Source organism: Alligator mississippiensis, chromosome 4 (genome assembly GCF_030867095.1).
Source record: "Alligator mississippiensis isolate rAllMis1 chromosome 4, rAllMis1, whole genome shotgun sequence".
NCBI classification, from domain to species: domain Eukaryota; kingdom Metazoa; phylum Chordata; order Crocodylia; family Alligatoridae; genus Alligator; species Alligator mississippiensis.
Window position 1 is genome coordinate 217,120,196 of NC_081827.1, and position 14,406 is coordinate 217,134,601.

A 14,406-nucleotide genomic window follows, 5' to 3' on the forward strand; every position below is an offset into this window, starting at 1 on the left:
GATTAGTCAATATTATGGTCTCAGTCAATAATCAAAATCTTTTTTTTGTCTGGGTTTTCATTTGTGTGTTTGTTTCTTACCTGCAAGAACTATTTATATAGGAGTTGATTCAACTGGAGGTCAGGATAGTTTGAAATAAAGATGCTCAGGCTGTAAATTGATTCATTGGCTTTACCAGTAGGTGGAGCTGCACTGTTAGGTGCTGCCTTATTTTTCCCTTTTCCTTTCCCCACCTCTCCTAATAAGCTGTTTTCTGATATATGTTGGGTACCATAGAGTGAGTCTGAGAACAGGAAGCGGAGGCAGAAGCAGAGAGCATTCTGGAAAGGTCTCTGTGCTTTCTTTTCCACTGTGAATACAGAAATTTTAATTAATCTGTAAAGCTTTGTGGCCAGAAATCTGGATAATTTCAGAAGGTGGCACATTATAGCATCACATCATTTTTGGATGCTGGGTTTTGCTGTGATTTGTCATTCTCTTTTCATCAGGTAAGCTGGCAAGACATTTCATCTTGTATATAATAAATCTCAGCCATATGACCATTTTCACATGTAAAAATCATATTATACAATCTGATTTGTTGTGAAAATGAAGGAAAAGAAGGGAAAGGGTAATTCAAAGCCATTTTGAATTGACTGTTTGTGGTGATGGTGTGGTTTTGCACCTACTTCTTTTCCAAAAGCGAGCCTTGCAGTATAAATATGATACTGTGATACAACTGTCTAATTTGCAAAATAATTTTCTCTTTAAAAGTAGGTATTTTATTATAATTTAGGTATATATTTATTTGATTGGCATGTAGCTTTTGTGTCCCCGGAGGTGGTCATATAGCTCCTTAGGAAGAAGAATAAATATACTAGTACCCAGCATTTAATTAACGAGGCTATAAAATTTTAGGTGTATATATACATGGGTATTATACTGTATATGGATTGTATATACAGTTTTCAAACTGTCAGTGTCAAATATAAATTACTAGGTTATTAAAAGGTATTTAAGGAAATGTTTTCCTTTTGTGCAATTATCTTTTTCATGGAATACAGGTTGTATGCCTGTACATATGAAAGGAGAGGTTTAACAACTATTAATTAAGCAAAGGTTCACATTGATGATAAAACTGACATTGCTTTACATATACTTGTTAAATAGACTGTTTTCAAGGAAGCAATCAAAAGAGGTGTTTCTGTCTTCTATTTTATTCTCTATTCAGCTTCCCTCAGTACATTTTTTATTAGTCATAATTACAGGATTCAATACCAGGGGGAAAAGGGAAAATATCCATTGGATATCACTTTATGAAACAGAATTATATTTTAATAAGCATTTCTACAACATTGTTTTCAAAGGTAAGTTCTGATAAAAACAAAACTATAGGGAACATGTTGTTTATAAAGCAGGGTCTCTCCTTGCATTCATTTTAGGCAATGACAATTTTAGATTAGTATGGAAAGCAGGACTGAGTTGGACAGCAACTTCCGAGGCCTGTGTTTGAAGTGAGGGTCTAGAAGAACAGAGTTCATGATTGTGTTTGTATAAGGCCCAGCTTGAGGCAGCTTTAGCTTTTACTTCATAATGCAATACAAATAAATTAAAAACTAACAATGATTTAAAGACCATGGCATCATTCATCTCTCTTATTTGATGCATAAAGAACACTATTTAGATAATGACTTCTTGATGCTGCCAATCTTTTTAGCAGTTGCCCTGTCTTAAATTTCCATTTGGGGGTGGATGAGAAAATTGTCAGAGAGGCTATAAATAGCATGTACAACAATATCTGGAATTCTCAGGCCTCCCTGTCCCCATCCACTGTGTGTTTTGGGACTGGATATGTTATAGGAAATGCACTTGTGTTATTAGGTCATAATTTACTCTATGTATCATTTAGATCATGATGGATATAGAAATTAGATTCAATATTCTGAAGTATTTTTTACATGCTAATGATTGTTAGGAAGGTTAGAGTTTCTTTTTTCATGGAAAATTTAGGCAATGACTTATCTGTTTTGCAGGCTCCCTTGTGGCTTTTCAATGAGTTCCATTCAATCACTATTACTACCTAGAGTATACTTGTGCAGGAAAGGGTATTAGTGGTAATGTGTTTTTATGAGTGTGCTGATGATACTGACTCTCTTTCCATATCTGCTTGTGACATTAAATTACCTTCTGTATAATGAAGATTGGAGACTTGGATAAAGTTGAAAGGGTCAGAAAGCAACAAGGTACATGATGATGAGTAGCATCTGCTTTCTTTCTGTCATGTTCTCATCCTGAATTATTTAACGTTTAAGTGCTATGTATTTAAATACTGTTGGACCCCAAGATTTCCTTAAGGTCTAAGTAGCAGTAGCTTGCTTGCTTGCTTCCTTCCTTCCAAAGAAAAAGAAATTGTTTGGCACGAAGGTTGTGGACTTACTTCTTTTTGGATGCAGACTACCCCACTGTTATCAATGTGTTCTCACCATACAGTCAATATTATAGGAACTTTTTCCTGAATCATGTACATCCCACTACAAAAAATAAATGTCACTTTCATAATTATAGAATGTTTGTAATATAAACAGGGGTCAAGATTACTTAAGCTGCTGACCTCTGAAAATGACTTCTGAAAGTGAGTTTCAAGATGTTAGTGAGGTAGGTTACTTATTGCACAAAGTAGCTCTTTTTCCGGTACAGTAGAAACTGTCGGAGCCGAGGGGCTGTGGCCAGCAGCCCAGGCACGTGGGCTGGGGAAAAGGTCGGCACGGCGAACTAAAATTAGGCACTGATGCGTAGAGGTTGATTAAAGATTATTTTACTTACACCGTAGATGGTTGCGGTGCAGGCAGGAAAAACTTTCTTGAGTTGCAGTTACAAAAAAACCCCAAAAAACACACACATGGAGTTTGCTAGGCTCCACCGAAGACACACGAGTGGAGTTTGCTAGGCTCCGCTAAACGAACACGAACAGAGCTCTGGATACCACTCACGGAGTTTGCTAGGCTCCATGGACCAACCGAAATGAGAGTCCGAAAGGTGACTCTCCACGAGCGCGCAGGGCAGGGTACGTCGAGGGATCATGCGGCGACGGGGAGAGGCTAGAGGTTGATCAGGCCCCTGTATCCTCCTCTAAGGCACACGCGGAGTTTGTCACAGCGTGCTTAGAGTTCTTCACGAGATGGATGTGAAGTCCTCCAACTTGGGTGGAAACTGCTCAAGCCTCTTATACGGCTAGCAAGCCAATCACTAGCCGCCACGTGGGAATAATTTAGAAACAGCCAATGGTGGGAAACAAATTTACATACGGGTGGCAGGAACTCCTTTGCACTGGGGTTTTCTCTATGCAACTGAGAATTGCACCGTGCAAAGAAAGCTCCATGTGGCGGGAAATAATTCTGCAGTACCGAAGCACACACAAAATCATACCCTTTGGGTCATGACAGAAACCTCATAAATCCAGCATGCTCAAGATCAAGCACTTGCCAGAAAGTAGAAAATTCTGAATTTTTTAAAGGAGTGGTGGCTAGTCATGGAGTGGGGCGGGGGACAGGGAGGCAGGAGTGGCAGCCAGTTCAGAAGCAGTAGCCACCCACAGAGTGGCGGCACAGGGTGATGAATGGCGGCGTCATCCACCGTGTGCAAGCTTCCCCTTCTGCTGCTCTGAGACTGGCCACCACTACTCCCCAGTGTAGTGTATTTTTAAAAGATGCTGGATTGTTGAGAATTCCGGATTTTTGCTATCCAGATTTATGAGGTTATACTGTATGGTTTTTCCCAGCAGCTGGTAATTAGCAATGAATATAGCACTGCATTGTTCCTATCATCACCATCTTGCAGATTGGTAATAAAATACTATGTTACTAGTTCACGCAGGCTGAAGCCACAGAAACAGGTTTATACCCTGTGCAACTAGACCTCAGCCAGTCAGGCTTCCTGAGGTGTAAATCAAAGTAGAACCGGGACAGAGAAAACTGCATTTTTATCCCTGGAAAGTTGCTGCTACTCATTCTGATAGCTGTTGCCAACAGATTAAAAAAAAAACAACTTTGGGTTGATCCACAGATATAAGTAGGCGCTCATTCCTATTTGGGTGTTAAACTCCTGCTGAAATAAATGGGCAGACACGGTTTTTTGGGTGAATCTGATATCTTTTATTAGAACAACTTAAATAGTTGGAAAACAATTATTAAGCAAGCTTTCGGCTTCAAAAACCCTTCGTCAGGCTAAGGAAGTTTCTGCAGTTGGTGTGTGCTCTTCCTGGATGGAATGAAAAGTAAAGAAGCCAGAGGCTGGGCGGTATGCATACAAGACAGGCAGTCAGTGAAACTGTAGATTGAGGAATCAATGGGTGAGAGACAGGCTGGGGGGGGAGGGGGGAGAAGAGAGAGAAGGAGGATGAATAGCGGAGAGATACCTGGGGAGTCAGATGTCAGGCAGGTTATAATGTGTCATAAATCCAATGTCTATATTTAGTCCATGATTTGCTGAAATAAATGGCATTCTCTTGTAATTAATGAGAGTTAGGTGCCTAGATAAGAATGCAGCTCTTTTTCATTAGAACTGTTTGCCATTCCAGTTACTGATCTCTCCTATCGAGCTTATCCGCACTTGGAAAACCTTTTCTCCAATTACTTTGTATCTGCAGTATGTCATTTTAATGATATCTTTGCTTGTCTGATCTTCCTTGTCATTGGCTTATGATCAGACAGGAGCAAAGACATTCTCAATTGAATGAGAACAGTTAAGACAGGAGCTACATTACATCTTACTATCAACACATAACAGGAACAATTTATGCTCTCGGCTTGCCATAACATCGATGGCATATGCTTTATAGAATAAGCAGAGATAAACTGATCTGAATTTTTAAAAAACTGTCAAACTCTGGGCTGCTGAATTTACATTATCTCTAACTTGTTTTCTTTATTCAACAATGAAGTTTTATGATAATTAAAAAAAAATAAAACGCAATGATATTTTGTTTAAACTTAAACAAAGCTACATATCTGTAAATGTAGCCTCCAACTGTGGGAAAGCTATATATAACCAAAACTATTGTTTCTTAAACTCTGTTGGTTGTTACAATAATCCATTTAAAATTCATCACCAAACCTGATTTCAGGACAAGTTCTTCTGTGTAATGTACAGTAGTTAAAAGGAGCTCTTAAACTTGTGAGAGTCAACAAGTAAAGTTGAAGAAAGCCATATACTTACATCTAGTCACATGTTTTGTATTATCTTTTCTGGTATAGATATATATTCAGTGGCTATGGTTCTCTTCTTAAACTAGTGTAACCTAGAAAGGATTCCACTGAAGTCAATGGAGTTACATCGGTATGAAACTAATAAGAGTTATCAGGAATCAATCCAATTGTTTGTGTTCTCACTAACTTGATAGTAGTCAAACTAGTTATAATTAAGATGCTCATATAATAACAAAAGGTGGACAGGGATAACATGGTGATACAGTATAACCTCATAAATCCGGATATAAAACATCTGGAATTCTAAAAAATCTGGCACATTTAAAAAAATACACTACATCGGGGAGTAGTGGTGGCCAGTCCCAGAGAGCAGTGGAGGGGGAGCCGCCATCCAACACACCCCTCCATGTGTGGCTGCTACTCTGGGACTGGCTGCCGCTACACACCACGCACACCCCCCCCTCTGTGGCTGGCTGCTCTGGTTTAAAAAATCTGGCATTTTCAAATTTCCAGCAGGTGCTCTGTCCCAAGAATGCCAGATTTATGAGGTTATACTGTAATGTATGTTTAGAAATGCATGCACTTGATAAATAAACCAGAGATCTAGGGCTTATTTGTATACAGTTCATTTTCCCATTTTTGATTCTCTAACGAGTCATAGTTCTGGTTTTATGGTATCAATAATATAATAGTCTATTTTTCCAATAAGGTGATGTCACAAATACACATATTTTAGTTCAGAATTATGTGGGAATGGAAAGTGAAATGTGTGGAGCAAATTCTTTTTCTAACTGATTTTTTGTAGTGACAGTGGGTGCTAGGCCACATACGAGTAAAAGTAAAAACAATTATATGTTCTGCTTAGGATAAAGTACTAATAAGTATATACAACTGTCTTAGAGTTTACTAGATTACAGTTAAAATCACTGCCAGCACTGTATGTGTATAGAGGAAAAATAAGTAGAGGAAAGAAAGCAAGGAAATAATACAGTAAGAGAGCAGATTTTCCAGTCCATTAAGGCAGCTTTGTGCTAGTCTCCAGTACAGAGTGGCCCTAAAGCCAGGTTAGCCTAATCATGGGAAGATAACTTCAGAAATTAAAAACTGCAGTTACAGCTCCTATACAATTATGTTTCTCTGCTAGCTATTGGCTGGAGTTTTCCCCATGTACTGGTAATCCCTGACTGAGGCAATGGCTCTCTGGGACCATGGACAGCTTCTGTAATTTTAGATGAGCCCTTAGGCTGCTCTGACTTCTATGAGGGAAAACAAGGAGTATCCTACTGTATAGCAAACTCAGGATTGGTGTGGTTTAAAGGTGTTTTGGTACACCCTGCCCTCCCCCCCAGGTTACACTAGGCACTGTTTACCAGTAGCCAACAATTAAGGCCTATATGTCATGATGTTTTTTTAGGGCCTATCAATTCTGTGATCTTGCTTTCATTAATTTGCAAAGTAAAAGTAGAAGCTGCAAGTTCTTTTCAACCTGTAGACACAAAGATAGTTTCTTTGTTTCAGGGTGAGTTGTTTGGTAAAAAGGGTAACCTCAAAGTACCAGAGTCTCCAACTTAATTTTAATGTAATCAGTCCAAAACAACTATGTAGTTGGTCCAATAAAAGATATCAGTCCAAGAAATTCTTGCCTCTCATGTAATGTCTGGATTCACAGTTACAACACCACTCTTACAGCACAATTCAAATAAGGAAAGTTGATAGTTTAAAAATATATCAGTGTTAAAATGAAAATGTATTTTGTCAAAACCATCTCTCCATAAATTGTCATTATAAGACAACTAGATAAATGAACCAGGGCTTTACTGAGCTCACTTTTTGCATCCTCCTTTATATCAGGGGTGTCAACCATTGCATAGAGCCACTCCATCCAGCCCTCAGTGCTGCCCCTGGGTTAGAGCAGAACCATATAATACATGCTGGGCCAGCCCCATGGGCTGGGCTTGGGGGACATGCCGCACAAGGCCCCCACCCTGGCTGCTCTGAGACTGCACTGCAAGGGTTGGCACATGTGGCATAGATCGCAGAGTGTCTGGAATGGACAATGTCTGCAGCTCATTCACACATTCTGGTCAGGGACATGTGGTATGCTGGCAGCTCCAGGACTGCTGCCTGGGGTACCTGTGCTGCATGGGACATTCAAGTGAGGGGTGCAGCATGGTTCCCAGAGCAGGTGCCCGATGTAGCACAGTCCAGCTGGGGCAGGCACCATGTACCATGCAGCACCCACTCAAGCTGGCCTGGGATCTGCTCTACATGACCTCAGCCAGACCGCACCATATACATAGCCTTTTCCAGCCACTCCAGAATTTGTGTTGCACACAGCACAGGTCCAAGACTGTCTGGAGCAGGCACTGGATCTGGTATGCTGGGAAGGAAAGAGCAAGGATCGGAAGGGAGAGGGTGCATGGTCTGATCCAGCCCATAGGTTGGCCCATGGGGTTGGATGAGTTTTACACCCCTCCCTTGAATTGTGGTGGTATAGCAAATCCTAAGGAGGATTTTCTCTTGAATCAATTGAATCTACTGGTCATCTGAAACTTGAATAATACTAAAAGTAATACTGTTTCATTGACAAGCAGGTGCAGTGGTTCCCAGATCAGTTTCCAAAAGGAATGAAACTTGTCAAGGGTTCCTGAGGTTGATAGAACTATATTATGCTAGCAGGTGCAGTATATGTACCAATATAATTTAAGAATGTCAACAGATATGGTAACTGTAAAGTATTCAAGCAATGATCACCAGATCTGAGAGCTCACTATGTTTAAAAAAGGAGGGAGTATATTCATTTTAATAAGGTTAACCTTATGCCACAATGACAGTGATACAGCTATTTTGTTGAACACATCTTGGGTATGTACAAACATTCAGAGAGGTTAGAAGGAGGTTAGATCAAGTTAAAAATGGCCACCTGATCTAAGGTAAGTCGGGATGGGGGGGGTTAGTGGTGGGGCTTGGGGAGACCAGGGGGCAAGCAGGGTTTGCGGGGTGGGGGGGGAGATTCTGGAGCTAGTGGGTCTGCAGGGGGGCTGAGGGGATTGGGAGGGCTAGTGGGGTCCATGGGGGGTTGGTTGGGTCCAGAAGGGTTTGGCAGGAGCACATGGGATCTGTAAGGGGTTTGGGGAGGATCAGAAGGGCTAGCAGGAACCTCAGTGGGGTTGTCGGATCTGGGAGGGTTTGGCATGATCAGGGAGGCTAGCAGGGTCCACAGGGAAGGCTTAGAGGGATGGCGGAGTTCTCTCCCCCCCCCACCAGGACCAGGGGCTATTTTTAGCCCCTCTGACTCTTCCAACCCCCAGCAAACCAAATCTCCTGATCACACCCACTCCTCTCCCCACCACAACTTACTTCCTTGGCTCCTGGAAACAGCAAAAGCCAGTAAAACTGGCACCAAGAGTGACTTGTGGGATAGAAGGTTTGGCAGGCTTGGGGAGAGAGGAGGCTGGCTGGTCTGTTGTGGGCAGGTGGTCATTTGGTGGTGGGGCAAGAGGTACAATGCCAGCAGGGGTGTAGGAAAGTGCAGTGCCTGGGCTGGGGCCAGTGGCTGGACTTTCCCAGCCCTGAGGCCATGCTGGGAATTGTACAGAAGTTCAATTAGATCAGTCTTGCCAGATCTGATCTAAGTAAGACTGCCTAAGAGGTACAGTAAACTTGGGTCAAGTCACCCATTTTTAGACCAATCTAGGCTTCCTGAACTTCTATACATTTCATACTTAGATTGACCTAACTAGGAACCTTAGTGTAACTTCTGCACCTGAGCAAACTAAGTTGCATTGGGTGGCCATTTTTTATGCAATCTAATCTTCTCCTAACCTCCCCAAATGTCTGTATGTACACCTTCTGTTGTTCAGAAGACAAACTGAACAGGAGCCTGTAATTATTTTCACTGCTAACTGTTTTAAATGTTAAGATTCCTACATAGCAAATCTCTAACCAAAGAAAATTCCATATGCCAAACCACTATTTCAGGCATCCCCTACAGATAAGGAGGCACAATCTGTGTATAAAATTATTTTAGGCTCTAGGGGCATTTATATACATGCTTCAGGAGTGGGGCAGAGGACACTTTCATTAGAACAGCTCTGAGAGCTCTTGGAGCTGCTCTAATTAAAGCGCCTGGAGCATCATGTGTATCAGCGTCCCCCTGCTGAAAAACAGTGGTGGGAGCACTTTAACTAAAGGTCCTTGAATGATCTTTAGTTAAAGTGCCCCCACCACCATTTTTCAGCACAAGGATGCTGATACACATGATGTTGGAGTTTGCTGGAGTATGGTAATCACCACGCTCCAGCAGACTCGATTAAACAGGTGTGCTGTAATAACAGCACATTGAAACAGCCTTGCTGTATGTGTCTAGGCACCTTTAGTTGACCAAATACAGTCCAGAAATATATGTTAAAGTTGAATGACTACAGTTTATAATCCTAAGCTCAGACCAAACAGAAAAGGGCAGAAAAGACAGCTCTGATGTTTACTTTGAGTCAGATAAAAATTGCTGAGATATAAACCTGCTAAAAACCATTCAAGGCCAGAGGCTTAGTATTAAGAAGTTTGACCCACATGCAAAGCCTGAACAAAAGCATGATACGGAGAAGAAAAACTGTCAACCTCTGTTTGCATACATTTCTTTCCTTTTGAACAAAGTTTTAGCTAAGAATTAAGGGACTCCTGATAAAAGGTTATTACAAACACTGATTTGACAGTTGACATAAGGTATTTGTTTTATACTACTTACATAAAAAGGAGTAACTAATATTAGTAAATTGTCTTGGATAGGGTAAATTATATTAGTAAGATCATCTCTGTATTAAGACTGGTCAAGATTTTATATTCCTGTTTAATTAATTATACAGCTTCTAACCAGAACATAGTTTGGTCAGTAAACTCAGTTTCAGCATGATCCTAAATAAAAGATCCTTTTGGAGAAGAGGTATCCCTTAGATTTTGCCTCTTAGTATCAAGGGTGACTGGACCAAACTTGTCTGGTAGCAATGAATTAGAATACTGTCTAATGGAAGCACAGGCTTGCCCAGGGCTTCATTAGGCTTTATACTTTTAACAGACTCTTTAATCTACTCTGCCTGAATGAATGCCTCCAAGAAAAAAACTTCATCTTCTGATAAAGATGGAAAAGGCAGTGAAATAAAACCTTGAAACTTTTGGCTGATTGATACGAAGTACCCTACACAAGTTATGTGATTGTATTTTATGTCTGTTTGTGAGATAAACAAAGCACTGATTTTCCTTCAGATATTACCTATGGTATTCATCTGGGAATTTTGTGTGGGCCTATTTTCCAGAAGTTTTCCACTTTTATTCTCTCAGTTTTTAACATGACCATTAAAGTCTAAATACTATCCATTCATCTTCTGCTACATAGATTTTGCTCACTTCACCGCCTGTATTGATTACTTGCTACAGTCTAGTAAGTATATGGAAAGTGACGTGTTGCACTCTATGGGCTCATCCCATAGAGATTTCTCCAGGGACAAACAGCAGTGGCAAAATATGTACCACCACTGCTTGTGTCTGGGAAATGCCAGTGTATGTGCACTTTGGCATATGACACATTACCCTGAGTGCAGTACGAAAGGCCAGCACCAGCACCTGGGATGGCCCCAGCAGCCTTACTTGGGGTCCTGAGGGCTGCAGCTGTGGCAATTCAGCAGCACAGAGCCTGGCCAGCAACAGGAGTGTGGCTCTGGCATGCCAGGCTCTGGTTTCCAGTGGCACACCAAGATCTCCTGGTGTCAACCCCCACCCTCCCTGTGCACTGCAAATTAGCAGCATGTGGAATGCTTGCAAGTGTGGCATGTGTGGTGTGCAGTGCCAGAGATAGGTCTGCAGTGCGGCATTTTGCATGTCTGTGCTCTTCTGGATGCATCCTGTAGTTCTTCACGTTTTAGAGAATTTTCTGAATTTAGATTGTTGTTTCTTTTTGTCAGATGCATAAACAATGATTTTCTGTATCACATGGGTTTTTATAGCTTCCTGTAAAGCATCTTACCCAGTGAGTTTTTTTTTTTTTTTTTGGATCTCTCTTGTAGAAAGAGTAACATTTGGTATTATATTTTTGTTACCTCTTTTCTGTGTTCTGTGATGGTTCCTGTGACAAAGAGTCAATGAATACTAGTACATGAGATCAAACATAATGTTGCATGCATCAGAATATGTAGAATAATAAGAAATAATCCTATAGTATGTGGGATGTGATTTGTGGTTGAGTAGTAAGAGGAGTTCTTGCTCGTACAAGTTACTGGTTTTCAGATCTAAATAATATTCAATTGTAAATCATTTAAAGGTAAGATTGATGGTGATCTCTGCAGGGTAATTATACATGTTTAACTGAAGGCAGAAATATGTATTATGTTATGGTACCCAGTTAAGGTTTGTGATGACTCATCATATTCATTATTTGTACAGTACAGCAAGTTTCTCATGGAAGTTAGGAACTTTCTTAGTTGGGTCATAGATATGGCTGAAGACTGATGTGGAATCAAATTTCACAAGGAATATCTCCTGTGTCCTGCATTGGCTTTTTATTTGTTGTGATAACTAAGCCAAATAGATTAAAATCCTACAACATATGAAAGAGAAAAACCAAGAAAAACCATGGTAGGCCATTATCTTAAATGCATTTCCAAACAGTGGTATTACACAGAAACAAGATACTTAAATTCAGAAGCTAAATTAGAGTAATTCTGTACTGAAATCTGTCTTAAGTGGTCCAGTCCCCGTAAGTGTTTTGTTTTGTTCTCTGTAGGATAAAGGACTCACCACTCTGTCATCAAGCTTTATTTTTTGCAGCAAGTATCATTACTATTATAGATGGTGCTCATGGATACAGCAAAATAGTCTGAAGTTAAAGCAAATACAGATGTTAGGCTTAGCAACTTGTTAATCTGGTAGCAAGTAGGAGTACGTGAAACGGGCCCTATTCGATTCAGATTTAGATTCAGCCCGAATCGGGGACAGTGATTCAATTCATTGATCCACCAGGGAATGTGCAGGGGCCCCCCTGCACCCTCCCAGCTCAGTGATTGGCTTCAGGGGGACCCTGGGTGCCCCCGCAGACCCAGGAGGCGATAGTTGCCAAACAGGAGGGTGCAGGGGGACCCCTGTGCGCTGTCCAGCGTACCCAGAAGTGGACTGGAAGTGCTTCTGCTCCACTTCCCGGTCTGCTGCTGAGCGCACTGGGGAACCCTGCACTTCTGTGGGACACTCCATCTGCCCCAGCATCGCAGCATTTATGAGCCACCTGCTACCTAGAGGTATGTAGAAAAAACATTTAAAGCTGTGTCTACATCCGAATCACTGAATCTTTCTGAATCTCTCCGAATTGATTTGGAGGGTTCCGATTTGATTCAGAGAGATTAAAGTGTCCTCTGATTCAATTCCGATTCGGAAATTCAGCCACTGAATTGGGCCAGATCTCCATTGAATTGAAGCAGGGACCGAAGCTTCACACAGCCCTAGTAGCAAATAATTATAAATAGGGAGCACAGAGGCTGCGCCTTAGGGCCGTGTGAAGGAAGAAATGGTGCGATCAGTGTGATTCCTTTGCACTATTAATGATTAACTAATTATTAATTAACTAATAATTATTAAGACGTTATTGGCAGGATATACTGTCTTTTTCACAGCCTATTTAAGTGTGCAAGAATGGCATGCCTATTTAAACTGTACTCAGTGTTGAAGTCATATTTCAACCAGTATGCTGCTTCAGGGCCCTGAGCCAGATTCACCTCAGGGGAAAAGGGATGGGAAAATCTTTCTTGCACCCCAAAGGACAGCTGTACTAGAGGAAGATTTGCATTGGTCTATGGCATGTGGCGGTATGAGAGCCAGTGTCCCCTTAAGAGTTGTACTGGGAGAAGGCAGCTTTAAAGTTTGTCCTACAGACTAGGGACAGACATTACACATAAACTGGTTTAAGTGATCAGAAACTGGTTTAAACCTAACCAGAAAAGACATTCAGTGCACACAAACCAATTTCAAAATGGCTGAATGAGATAAACCTGGTTGAATGTAGTATCAGACTTAACTGTTCTGGGTCAAACTGGTTTATGCAATTCTGTCCCAGACCCCTTGCTGGTTTGAATTAAAACAGAGACCCCCCCAGCATCCTGACATGCTCTCTGGGCTAGGAGGGGCTCTCTGCTCCAACCTAGCCAGGCTGTCCCCACCCCTCTGCTCCCCAGCCCGAGCAGGGACAGGCAGGGGTGAGGATCTGGACAGAGAGGGGTTTAATTCCCCCCTCCCTGTGCCACCATCAGGGACCTGAGCTGGGTCTGCTGGGTGCTCCCCCCTCGCTGCTGCAGCAGGGCACCATGGCTCCTAAGGCACAGCAGGGCAGAGAGGAGAGTGGGTCTGCCCACCATGGCTGCCAAACCTATTCCCTGCCATGCAGTAGACCCCCTACTGTCCCCTCCACTGGAAGCCGGGGGGAGGAGGAATAAACCTCATCCTTGCCTCACCCCACCAGGGGCCCCACCTGGCCATGCTCCCTCCCTGCCACTGTGGCAGGAAGAGGCAGGATCCTTGTTGGGGGCAGCAGCCCCTGTCATAATGTGGGGGAGCATGAGTTCCTTCCCGACAAGGGGCAGTGTTGCAGGGTGGGCAGAGCTGTGGTGGGCTGCACATGGCAGCACTGCAGCCTGGAGTGGGCCAGAGCCCTGCAAGCCCCCTGCAGTGCTGTCACAGTTCAGCACAGCTCTGCTGGCCTTCCAGTGCGGCCCCCCACTGGGAAAGGGTTTGTGTTCTGGGAAGCCATGATGGGCTGCTGTCCATCATGGTCACTCACCACTCACTGCTCCAGCTGCTGGGCAGGGGCAGGGCCTGGCCCCTGCCACTCATTCTGTGCTCGGGGAAAGCCCACTCCCAGCAAGAGGGGGCTTATTCAGCTGAGCACATGCAGTCCTGGAGAGATTAACTTGCAGACCCTGGGCTCCAAGACAGTGGATGCTCCCCCCATTGTTTCCCCCCCAAGCTTCAGCTGTGGCCAGGCTGGGAAGACTCTGCTGCGGTGCCAGTGGCTAGTGGCTGAATAAGACCCCTCCTGCTAGAAGGGAGCTTTCCCCAAGCACAGAAAGGCTGCTTGCACCACAGCAGGGTCTGCCCAATCTGATTGCTGCTGCCACTCTATGCTTAGGGCCAGCTCTCTCCAGGCAGGATGGGGCTTATTCAGCCACTGGCACCACAGTGGGGTCTG

General features: G+C 42.7%; 1 protein-coding gene across 1 annotated transcript in view; it reads left to right on the top strand.

Moving 5' to 3' along the window:
• The first annotated feature begins 303 nt into the window (after positions 1-303).
• LOC102564050 (sodium channel protein type 2 subunit alpha) overlaps positions 304-14,406 on the top strand; it is a 153,829-nt gene continuing 139,726 nt past the window's right edge. The window contains exon 1 of the mRNA XM_059727328.1: positions 304-488. The gene's annotated coding sequence lies outside the window, so the exon portion shown is untranslated. The remainder of the gene's footprint in view (positions 489-14,406) is intronic.